Below are 12,335 nucleotides of genomic sequence, written 5' to 3' on the forward strand. Positions count from 1 at the left end.
GCATCTATCCTTTCATCTCCTGACACATTGTGAAAGCAGGAGGTCTGCATGGAGAAGTCTTCATGACATTGCTAAATACATTTATGAAAAAAAAAAAAAAAAAAAAAAAAGGTGGTTTTAAATTACTGGCTTGGAATATGAGTGAACGTGTATCCGCTGAATGGACAAAAACTGCTTGACCACATGATCTGTCTGAATCTTATCTGAGATATACTGCTTTTATCCATCATTTGAAAATCATTTAAATTATAGCCACCATGATCACCAGAAAAATGTTCAGAAATGTGTCGCTAACAGAAAATTTGGCATACTGCCTGAATTCCACAAGCCAAATAGTGCTTAGTTCTGGAAACAATCTATAATGAATCAAATTAGCATAAAAGAGGCGTGTTTTGCACTCAAACGAATGGTACTTGCTTTTGTACAGCTTAGTGAAATTTAAATGCATTTAAAGTGTGGTTAAACTGAATTGTGGGTGGTTCAGTTGTTTTATGCAGAAATACAGCTTACACAAGTGGCACAACTGTTGAATACATTTGTCCCATAATGTTCCCTTAAATTCTTGTGTTTATCCCAATCCCCATAACATACTGTAAAAGATTTTTTTGGGATTGTTTAAACTGACAGAAAATAGTTTTTCACCAAAAACAAAAACAGAACAACAACAACAACAACAACCTTGTTTTGAACCCTGGACTCTCTTTTAATATTTATAAGATGATTATTATTTTGTATATCTGCTTTTATTCAAATTGTTATATTTTACAGTTTCTTTCCTGTCATTTGGCACATAATTCATAGGCTGTTTTGACACAGGAAGCCATTCACACAAATGTCAGTTCCGTGTTAATGACATGTAGGCGTAACATCCTATGCTATCATTCATTTCCTAAACAAGTTATGTGAACTATTAAATGGGAGTATATAGTCTTTGGATCAGATTTCAAATCTGATTAACCAACCCTGAGTCTTGTTGACTTATTGCGAGGACAAAATGTCCCTCAAATCAATAACACAAAGACTCTCGAGAATGCCATTCATTAGCATCCATTCAGAGCATATGCTAATTGCAGCCAAGATAACCCTTCTTTGCTCTTTAACCTTCTGAGCAGCATTCATGGAATTCATTCAGCACTCCTTAATTCAATCCACACTTTGGTTGAGGATACTGGCGTCATAGTAGAAGGGTAATATATTGAGGCTACACTATCAGTGTTTTAACATCTGCTCTCCAAATGATATTGTACACGAGAGCTGGAGGCCTCATGTTAATGATGAAGAGAGGATATTATGGGATGAACTCAATGTGTTGGCAGCAGTAGCCTTAGGCTGAACGATGACAGAACAATCTGAATGGATGCCAGTTGAAGTGCCCCCAAATTGTTCTCATTTTGGCAGGTAATATCCATTTATTATACAGTGGGTGTTGCCACTATGAGACAGGTTTAATCTTGTGCTTTGAAGGTTTAGAAATTAATTCATTGTGAGACAGGTATTGATGAATCAAATGGCATATAATTTTAATATTAATAACTGCATGCATATAATAACATCACGAGTCTAATGAATAGAATGCATGGAACGTGAATAAAAGATCAGCCTGAGGTCTACCCCCCCCCCCCCCCAAAAAAAAAGAATTAAATAAATAAATAAATAAATAAATAAATAAAGCCCATAAGAACAGGAACAGTCAACTGTCTTCCCTAAAGACGTTGCACTTTAATCCTGAATTGTAATCCTGTAATCTGTTTTTAACTATGCTTTCTGTAAAAAATTGTTATATAGATTTTATTTTTCATTATTATTTAATATTTCATAAATTCATAAATCCATTATATATATATATATATATATATATATATATATATATATATATATATATATATATATATATATATATATATATATATATATATATATATATATATGCATGATACTTAAATATTATTACAAATAATTATATGTAGATAATATACAACCCCAATTCCAGAAAATTTGGGATGTTTTATGAAATGCCATAAAATCAATAATGCTATTTTTTTTATTCTCTTTAACCTTTAACCTAAAATGTTTTCACTTATTTTTATTTTGTAAATATAAACAAATATTTTTTTGATGGCTGTATTGACCTGGCATTGACTTGATCCAATAACCAAGGACTTCCCATTCAAGATGTCCTCTTTATGGCAGTATATGTCTCTGTACAAATCCAATATATGCCTCCATGTCTCTGTCGCTGATGAAAGTCTGGATGGTCCTTTTGGTCTTTGACTGAGAACTCAATATAACATTGTTATATAAATAATATATAAAATTATATGTATCTCATTGTTAATAATTTCTAATTCAAGCAAGCATCCATTAGAAAATATTTATATACATTATTATATACACAATTCTGAGACATCTTATATGTCCTATGTTAACAATTGTAGTTTAGAAAAACGAATCCTGTCCAAATAGTGCTTTAGACATCCATTCAAGGTTCTTTATAGATGTCAAACCATGATATCATCCAGCGAGGAACACTCTTGGTTAAAGAGCCGTTAAATGTTGGAGATTTCCCAGTAGCTCTTTCAATAGGGTTAGCTCTGCGTGTACACTGGGATATCTCAACACCACAACAACCTCCCACCCATGCACTGTGAAACACAAAGCTAAACTATTCACTTTACAGACGCAGCCTTTGATATGAGTTTGACAAAGACGCCTCTGTAAAAGCTCTCTTTTCACTGGGCTCTTTAATGCTGTGGCTCTCCTTTCAAGCATCCTAAAGATAACTTTCAGTATTCTTGAGTGAAACAGGCACATGTGTCATCTGTGCGCCGCCCCGCAGGCCGCCAATGAGAAACACTAAAGCCTCTTACATATGTTGAGCTTAGAGATTACTTCACATTATTTGAAATCATCAGGGTGGAGGAGACAGTTGAGATCTGCGGAATAAGCTGCATAAAAATGCAATCTTTTTTTTATCATACAGTGTGGAGAAGATAAAGTGTAGAATTTCACACTTGGGCTGTTTTAGGGTCATATCATAAACCAAGGTTTTTTTTTATTATTTTTTGAGTAGGACGAATCCAGCATGTGGACCGTAAAACTGCATGATACCTTACCCTCTGAAATGGCTTAAGTGGACAATTACAAAGTTATATGTCCATGTCCCAGAGTGCTTGTAAGGAAACCTGCACTTTTAGCCCATGGGGTTCACAAATACCAGATGTGCACTGCAGGTGCTGCTATATTTTCAATCATGACTTCTCAAATGTATCTGCAGTATATAACATAGATGGCTCGGTTACCAAAATCATATGAAGATGTCTAAAATTTGTACAATTCTATAAAATATAGATTGTTATGACTCTTCTAATGTATATATGGATATTGGGTGAATCTCGAGGGGACCATTGCTACAAATGGGGGAGATTGCATTACAGACCTTAAAGCATTATGGAATTAATTTTGTACCATGGTACTTTTTTATTGCTGAATTATGTCCAATTTTATGTAAACAAACATGAGGCAGTGTTTGTTTATAATGCTAAGAACATTCTCTTAGATTCCAGTCACATATACAGTGATCTGCAGTGACCAGAAGCCATCTTTAGTTCATTTCAGTTGCAGTGCTGAGTGACAGAGACAGTTAGCAGTGCAGTGCACAATCACTGTAAGCCTATATGTAAACATGACATAAGGAAGCACTTAAATTTACCACAAATTCTTGTTGTTGACTTGCACATCACTTTGTGGTTCTCACTTTTCAAGTTTCCACTAAATATTTGCATTCGATTCTGTTGCTTGCAGATTAATTGATCGATTTAATGCATCTTGGGATGTCAGGTACATTTGCATAATAATGCAGTTTTCTAATACATCTTACAAACTTTTGCCTGTGGCTTCTTTCAATTCTGTATTTATTAATTGGTTTTGGGGGAAAAAAATTACACCTTGCTGAGAAAGACGAGACTGTATCTTTCCCAGCACCTGAGGCTAAGAACTACTTGGAGTTTTATTTTATTGTTGCTCCCGGCAATTTCAGAGGATTTCTAATTATATTTTTATAATTTAATTAGCCGTTTCCTTTATCTTGTTCATTACCCACACTATGTATCCTACCATTTCATTTTCATATACAGTATATATGCAAATTATTATGTTTACTATAATTGCAGTATATTAATATGTTTTGCATGATTATACTAGAGTTTCAGTCATTTGTTTACAAAAAAAATAATAATAATAATAACATTATTTCATATGTCAAGCTTTACAGGGTTACCAAGATTCCCACACAAAGAGTGGGTTTATATAATATTTCAGCTGCATTTTCAAAATCTTGAATCTTCTCAAGCATTCTCTCTATAGACGGAAAGAGCAAAATGCTCTAAGGGAGTTTTTTTTTTTTTTATCTCTTCCATACTTTTCCTCCGTAGTCTGACTGAAGAACACTTGTGCATTCCAGAGGCATACACGACTGTGACTCGCATGTCAATGCAACACCTTGCTTTCCTTCTGAGTGTGGAGACCTCCACCTCATCAGGAGAAACTTGCTCATGCGAAGCTGATCCTTGATACATTATCCACCGCAGGATTAGAGGAGTATTACAACATGCCCTTCCATTCCCCTACCGTAACCCCCAAGCCTCCCAAGACAGACCGCTGCTTTCCCTCTCCTTAAAAGGCATTAGCTAGATGCTTTGCCTTATCATGGGCTTACTAACCGCTGTGTTTTATCTCATTAAGGGAAGAAGACGAGAAGGATGGATAAAGAGGCCTTCCAGAAACATGCATCTCACTTGTGAATCTGATTTAACAGGAACTGTGGTGTCTGTGGGAGTGGTATGGATTCCACCTGGAGTGCTTTATGATACAATTTTTATGTGATGATAGTCAGTGAAGCACTTTGCTTGCAGAACCATGCCATTACATTACTATCAACCTTTTTTTTTTTCTTTTTGTAGGAAACTTGAAAACGAGCCCTTGAAGGCTTTTGTACATGCACAGGCAGTTTAAACGGGGATAGGTTGCCATGTACACCCATTTCTTTGGAAGAGACTTGGTGGTTGTTTTAATGAATTTGTCTTCGCAGCTTTGTGTTTGTATTGCACTCAGACGGCTTGTGTACACATTTAGAGTACTTCAGGAAGGTAGACCCTCATCATTGTTGAGGCTGACCCAGGGGGAAATAGTTTATTGATTTCTGGGGTAACATGATTAAAATGGGTTTCAGGAAGACCCCGACTTGTCAACTAGATGAGAGACTTGGGGCAATAAAGAAAGCCACAGAGGAACCGGCTATCAGATAGGACACCGCTGACCATTTATTTTCCTTTGCCTTTAAAGGTGCATTGTAAGAAAGTGTAAAATATATATTAAATTCAGGCTTATAACATTAAGCCAATATTTATTCAGATTCTATGGCCAACTACCAATAAATGGCTGATGTTACCAATAAGGTAACACTTTATAATAACTGCACTCTATTAATCATTAGTTAAGCATTAGGAAACAGTTAATTCATCATTTATAAAGCATTAATAGAAATTTATAAGCAGTTTATAAATACAGATATAAATGCTTTATCCCTGATTTAAAAGCATATCTATAATGTATTTAATAATTGTTTTTCATACTTTATTAATGAACAATTTATCATTTCTAAATTAAGTATAGCATTATTTACACACCAGTTATTAAGGAGTTGTCAGTGGTTCATAAGATAACTTAGAAATTGTAAGTAAATGATTAATAAACTATTTAAATGTGCATTCATACATCTTTTTATTCAGACATATAGTAATAGTTACTTATAGTGTTAATAAATGGTTTATTATGATGTATTTCTACTGTAATTCAGGGTTAATTCAGGTAGTTATAAAACATATGTAGTTGTTAGTTAACTATTTTTGTGAGCTCATCTAAAGTGAGGACTATTTATGCCTTGTAAAGCTTTTACAAATGAGATTTAAAGGCTGTTAATATTTCTATGTTCTGTATCACTGTGTTGTGATTGTTTCCGTTTTTTTGTTTAGAAGATAACTGAGCCTTTAAATATCCTTTATAAATGCTTTACAAGGCATAACTAGTCCTCACTTTAGATGAGTTCACATAAATAGTTAACTGACCACTACTAAATGCTTTATAACTACCTGAATTTACTACATTTCTTGTGGTCTTATGAATCACTGGCAACTCCTAAATAACTGGTTTGTAAATAATGATATACTTCATTGAGAAATGATAAATTGATCATGAATAAAGTATGAAAATACAATTATTAAACACATTATAGATATGCTTTTAAATAATAAAGCATTTATAAAGAATAAAGCATTTATATATGTATTCATAAACTGCTTATTACTGTCTATTAATGCTTTATAAATTATGAATTATCTGTTTACTAATGCTTAATTAATGATTAATAGTGTGCATTTATTATAAAGTGTTACCAATGTGGGTAATTAAATCATTAAATTATTACGATTACGTTATGACTAAGTTGTCTGTGTTTCATTTTGCCAGTTAATTACAAAGAAACAGCAGGTAACGCACTGAATTAAATGTAAAGGTTTACCCCAATAATCTGTTTTATTTACAATTTTGAAGAATAATTTAAAAAAATGTAGATGACAACAATGGCTATCTATTGGTAATAAGTTATATTTCCAATAGCAACCGACATATAAAAAGTACTGAACTAAAATTATTAAATACTAATATTGGTTGATGTAGTACCAACATATTGTTCATCCCTGCACCGAACAAAAAATTTGTGTGGTATTACCTTTGAAAAACTGTTCACTCGGAAATTACTAGTAAATTTCAAACCAAGTGTAAATAAAGATTATTACTGGAGTATGTTTTACAAGAAAATACTATTTGAGTCTTTTTCTTTACTTCAAAATTTCATGTTTAATTCAATGTGGCACTTTGATAATTATTTATAATAATTTCTGAGTTAAAATAGTTTGTGATTTTTATTTTTTTATTATTTATCGGTGTTCAGTGTGGTTTATATATCAGCTGAAATTGGGAATTTAACTTATTACCATTATATTACCATTGTTGTCATCTACAATGTGAAAAAATATTTTTGCTGTGTCCCATACTTTTAATTTGTGCTCTGCATTTAACCCATTCAAGCACACAAACAGCAGTGGGTAGTGAAAACACACACACAGTGACAACACACACACACATCTGGAGCTGTGGGCAGACATTTTTGCTGGTCATTCACTCCCCTCACCTACAATCCCTGCCAGTACCGAAACTTGAACCTGTGACCTTTGGGTTACAAATCTGTCCCTCTAACCATTAGGCGCAATATACATACATACATACATACATACATACACAGTATATAGATAAAGTGTGTAATATGTTTTTTTTTTTTTTTTTTTTTTTTTGGAGCCACAATGCATAATAAACTTTGCAAAACATAATACTTTAAATCTAAATTCAAGACAATTTGACAATTTAACTCTCCTGTTTTGACACCCCAACCAGGATATCTCAGCAAAAGATGTTTGTTCAATTGATATATGTTTGCACAAGATATTTGGTGGGGCGGCTAATCAGGAAGAATGATCACATGCTCACTGATGCCAGTGATTGCAGAGAGTACCATCTGTGAATAGGACAGCCAGAAAGAGTGTGAGCTCTCTCGACCTCTCTCTCCCTCTCAGGTTGAGTTATGTTAACCATATGGCACACTAAGCTTCACCCAAACCCCATCGAGCACTTTAACACACTTAGCTTTGTTAATTCCATTTTGAAGATGAACATGGCTTTGAGTGGATGGCTTTCTCAACAGCTATGTTAAACATGATATATTTTCGTCTCCGCACACTTGTAGATTGTATAATGAATGCCTACAGTAAATTGTATCCTGTATGTTGCTGCTTCTATAATCTTGCGTCTGGAAACAATTTAAATGCTATTAAAGTGTCAAGGGTAATGGGGAATTGCATATAAACAGGCAATCAGGACAATGGGTATTTTATTAGAATGACATATGGTGTTAGAGTTCATGGAGCATTGCACATCAGATAAACGATAATTATGACATGTTTGTAAAAGTACTTGGCAATAAACCAAATGAACTTTGGGGCTATAGAACAAATCAACCTGATAAATTATTAAAATTGACCTTACTTAAAATTAGGAAGTTGACTTTACTTAAAATTAATACATTTTCTAGAGCATTTTCTACCACTCCACAGGACACCATTAATCAGTGCTGTTTGATTTCAGTGACACGATCAGTGGCAACTAGAGCATGTCAAACAAGCAAATTCATGCTAACTTCTTCTTTTTTTTTTTTTTTTGCATCAGCAGCTGTTTTACTCTTGAGAGTGGATTTTAAATAGATCAGGGAAGCATTGGCATTGAAAAGTTATAAAGTAAAGAAATGCATGAAAATGTGTAAAATTGTAAGGGCTGTCAAACAATTCAAAATATTTAAAGTAGATGATTTTCCTAATAATTGTTGCATTACATTTCTGTGGTGAGTAAATTCTATGAAAAAGTGGCTTTAAAGGTCATATTGTTTGCTGTTATCTAAAATTATTAACTACATTATTACATTACACAAATTAGTTATTTTAATTTAACAATAAAATGTATAATAATATTTAATAATATTTTCTAAAAACTTGTGCATACATGCTGCTTACATTGCAGCACAGTTTGTAGTGAATACAGTTTAATCAGACTTTTAAGCTGTTAATAGTTTTATAAGAAAAAAAAAAAAAAAAAAAACACAAATGTTGGGGCATGTCAAAATTTTTCCAGGACCCACAACCCCTGTCGGCGAGGGTTAAAATGCATCTGTTGCACAACATGTCATGAAATAGATGCAAAAAGCATTTCAAATGTAGTGAAAATTTCTAATTACTGTTTGTTTAGATTATAAAAGTAGCATAATTTGGTGGCTCTGTAGGTCTGGAAAGAGTTCAGTTCAGTAATCATTGCACGCTGGATTAGCGTGCAGTCAGCAGGAGAACATCTTTATTCGGTCTGGTGAATTGGGCTCGTCCTGCCCCTGACCTACATGCTGTACAGCGGTCTTTATGCCTCAGCCTATATCACCAGCTCTGAGACTCACTCTCAATGCTGGTGCATATATCATCTTGACATGGTGGAGGGCATTGATCAAGGCCCAGGTGAGCTCATTATGTAGGCTGTCAGCATTGCCTGAAGGTTAGAAAGGGGTTATTTCCCATAGAGAAATGCACCTGTTCTTCACTCTTCTGTGCCCTTAACTGTTTTGTGGTTTTTGCAGTTTGGGCATTTTCCGCTGTGTAGCTGTATAGTTATGATTATGGAGAAATGTTAAATTGACTATCCTTAGACAAGGTTTGGACATATTTTTGGACATATTACTATAGAGAGAGTAAAAATCAAGAATGTTTTCTACACCAATAGATGACAAAAGCCACCTCCGTTAACATTTGTTGTTGTGAGTGCCTAAGTATGTCAGTGTGCACAACTGTATTGTAAGAGCATTATGCTTTATGTGTATATGTTTGCTTTTCACTGGTCTTGTATCAAGTAAAAGCATTTTTAAATAATTATTGTTACTCCTAGTACAGACATGCCGCAGCACAAAATATTGTTTTGTTTCACTCCTTTTCATAAGTGAGTTTATTCAGTCATATATATAGTTTATTCAATTACCGAGCAACCGAGCAACAAAACAAACAACATACTGTAAGTGGGTGTAGAACATGATTATGACAGATCAAACAACCTCAACTGATTCCTCCATAGTGGAAAAGCGAGAGAGCAGTTTCTGACTGTGAACGGTGAATGAAATCGAGGAGCTGAGGAAAAGAAAAAGAAAGAATGGATGTGATCCCCTAGGCAGTGCCCAAAACAATGTCAGGTTTGTTCGGCCTGGTTGCGTGAAGACTAAGCTTGGTGGAACTGGCAGCTTGCCCTCCAGTTCTCTGTCAATACTCCCGCCCGTCACTCTATTCTAACCCTGTTGCTTTCAGGAAAGAAGCATTCCTATGAAGTTCATCAGCCGTCTTTCTGTTTGTGCGGCCATAATGGCAGCTTCATCCTTCGAGCACTTAAAAAGGACACATTGGGGACTGGAAGGGCCCCGTCAGTTCAGCACCGGCACAGTGGCGCTTTGAGTGTTCTCTCTGTCTGGCAATCTGCTCACGCTATCAAACAACCCTCTCTTCCTGCCAAAACCTGTCTCTGTCCCTCCTTCAACCATTAAAGGGGAGCATTAAAAGGGTCTTGTTCACATTTCCGCCCAAGTTCAGATGAATAGGTTCTTTGCAGAACAGCTTAGCATCGATAATACATATAGATGTTATATTTGTTCGCTGTGCCTATAAAGACAAACAATAATGTTATTGCGCCTACTTAGTAGTTAACTCATTTAACTCAATACTTAGTAATCAACCGACTATGAGGTGAATCAAAATATTACAAATTTGATTTGAAGCAAAAAAAAATTGAAAATTAGACTAACAAAGGTACAAGACTTTGGGCCCTATTTTAACGATCTAAACGCAAAGTGTAAAGCACACAGGGCATGTCAAAATCCACTTTTGCTATTTTAACGATGGAAAAAACGGTCCATGCACCAGGGCGCATTTTTGGAATGGGTTGTCCCTGTTCTCTTAAAGAGTAATGGGCGTAACATTCAATACACCAATCCACCAATCCACCGTGCCATGGCGGATCGCTATTTACATGGTATAATTTGTTGGCGGAAAAGCTGAACGCTTCTCAAGCGAAAAGAACGATCTCCTCGTGCGCAATGTTAAAGAGCGAGAGCAGATCATCTACGGGACAAGCAGGAATCCACCAAAGCTCCACGTGATGAGTCAGTTAATATATATGTCTGTGTATTGGCATGATCGTTCAATTAATTAGCCAATTTCATTCATCATTATAAGTAGTAATAGGCTGAATTGCAAATAGGTAGCGTAATTCTAATACACGCAATGACTAGGCCTATCCATCATTTTATATTTATGCAGCCTACACTATAATATTCTTTTACACTGTAATCCTTTTGTTTTTAATATTTGGCATGTTTGTGCGATGCGCATCCCTGTGTGTTATAAGCAAAGTCAGCGTGCACTGTGGACCTGCCCAGAGGCACATTTTCTTCCAACGCGCTCTTTAAATAACAAAAAAATATTGCGTCATTGAATTTAGACTTTAGACCAGGTTTGAGTTGGTCTATGACGCAGTCTATTTTCAGCTCCTTAAAATAGCAATGCACCAGCAATGTGCCTGAACACACCTCTTTTTTAGACCAGCACGCCCATGGGTGCACAAATGGGTGCAAATGCATTTGCTAATTAAACGGCGTGGAAAATGCGAACGCCGCCGGATTGCAACACTTGTGCTGCGCCTTGCGTCGCATTGTGCCGGGGTGTATGATAGGGCCCTTTGTCTTTAATGTCTTAATGTATTTAATGAGGAAAGGAACAACAATCCCATGAAGCATTGCAAATGGTTAAATATAAACTATTTGCAATACTTCATCAGAGTGGGTGTTCCTTAAAATAATTCAAATAATGCAAACATAGGGCTTCAACAAAAACCTATAATAAAAACTGCTGCAGATCTGTCATTAATGTTTTATGGTATGTTATGGTCAAATGTATTTCTCTATGGAGAAAAGGAACCCGACTATTGAAATCTATTGGTCAAATTTTTTTGCAGTCTATTGGTAGAGATTTTTTTCAGAATCGTGGGTAATGTAGTTTTTAACCACGACATTTCACCATTAAACATGTTAAATAGGACAGGGGAAATGGATTTGGCTTAACGAATATTTTATCCTGTTTGAAAGCAGATAAAAAATAACCGTCAGACACTGAGCAAGGATTTTAAATGGAAAAATATTTGGAAGTCCTTCATGCATTTCAGACGATCTTGTGGCTTGTAATGGGTAAGAGTCAAAGATAATGAAATTAATTGTACATGTCAATGGCAAGCACATGAAAGAATCCATTTTAATTGAATTTAAATTAGCAGTGTTTATGGCGCCTGTACGTTTAATGATGTTTCCTGTAATTGATGGCACATTGTATGATCGCACCTCACACGGAGAGCACCTGACACACAGAGAGCATCATTTCCTGGAGACCTGAAAGAATAATTATACCTTTACCTATATGGGCACTCTTCCATTTTACAGACATGTCAGCGGCACCTACATCAGCATAATTCAAGCAAACATGTCAAGCCTTTCTGATTTCATCCTATCCCCACACCCATTCACCCATTTCCACATCATGCATCACTGTGAGCCAGTTTCACCTCAGCATTGCAGGATGGGGTGGGGCTTTTTTGTTTAG

At 35.2% G+C, this 12,335-nt stretch overlaps 1 protein-coding gene across 1 annotated transcript in view; it reads left to right on the forward strand.

Annotated features, from left to right (window-relative positions):
- The window catches only part of LOC128015861 (neural cell adhesion molecule L1-like protein), an 85,984-nt gene that overhangs the window by 24,137 nt on the left and 49,512 nt on the right, over positions 1 to 12,335 (forward strand). The window lies entirely within an intron of this gene.

The sequence above is a fragment of the Carassius gibelio genome, chromosome A6 (genome assembly GCF_023724105.1).
Source record: "Carassius gibelio isolate Cgi1373 ecotype wild population from Czech Republic chromosome A6, carGib1.2-hapl.c, whole genome shotgun sequence".
Classification (NCBI taxonomy): Eukaryota; Metazoa; Chordata; class Actinopteri; order Cypriniformes; family Cyprinidae; genus Carassius; species Carassius gibelio.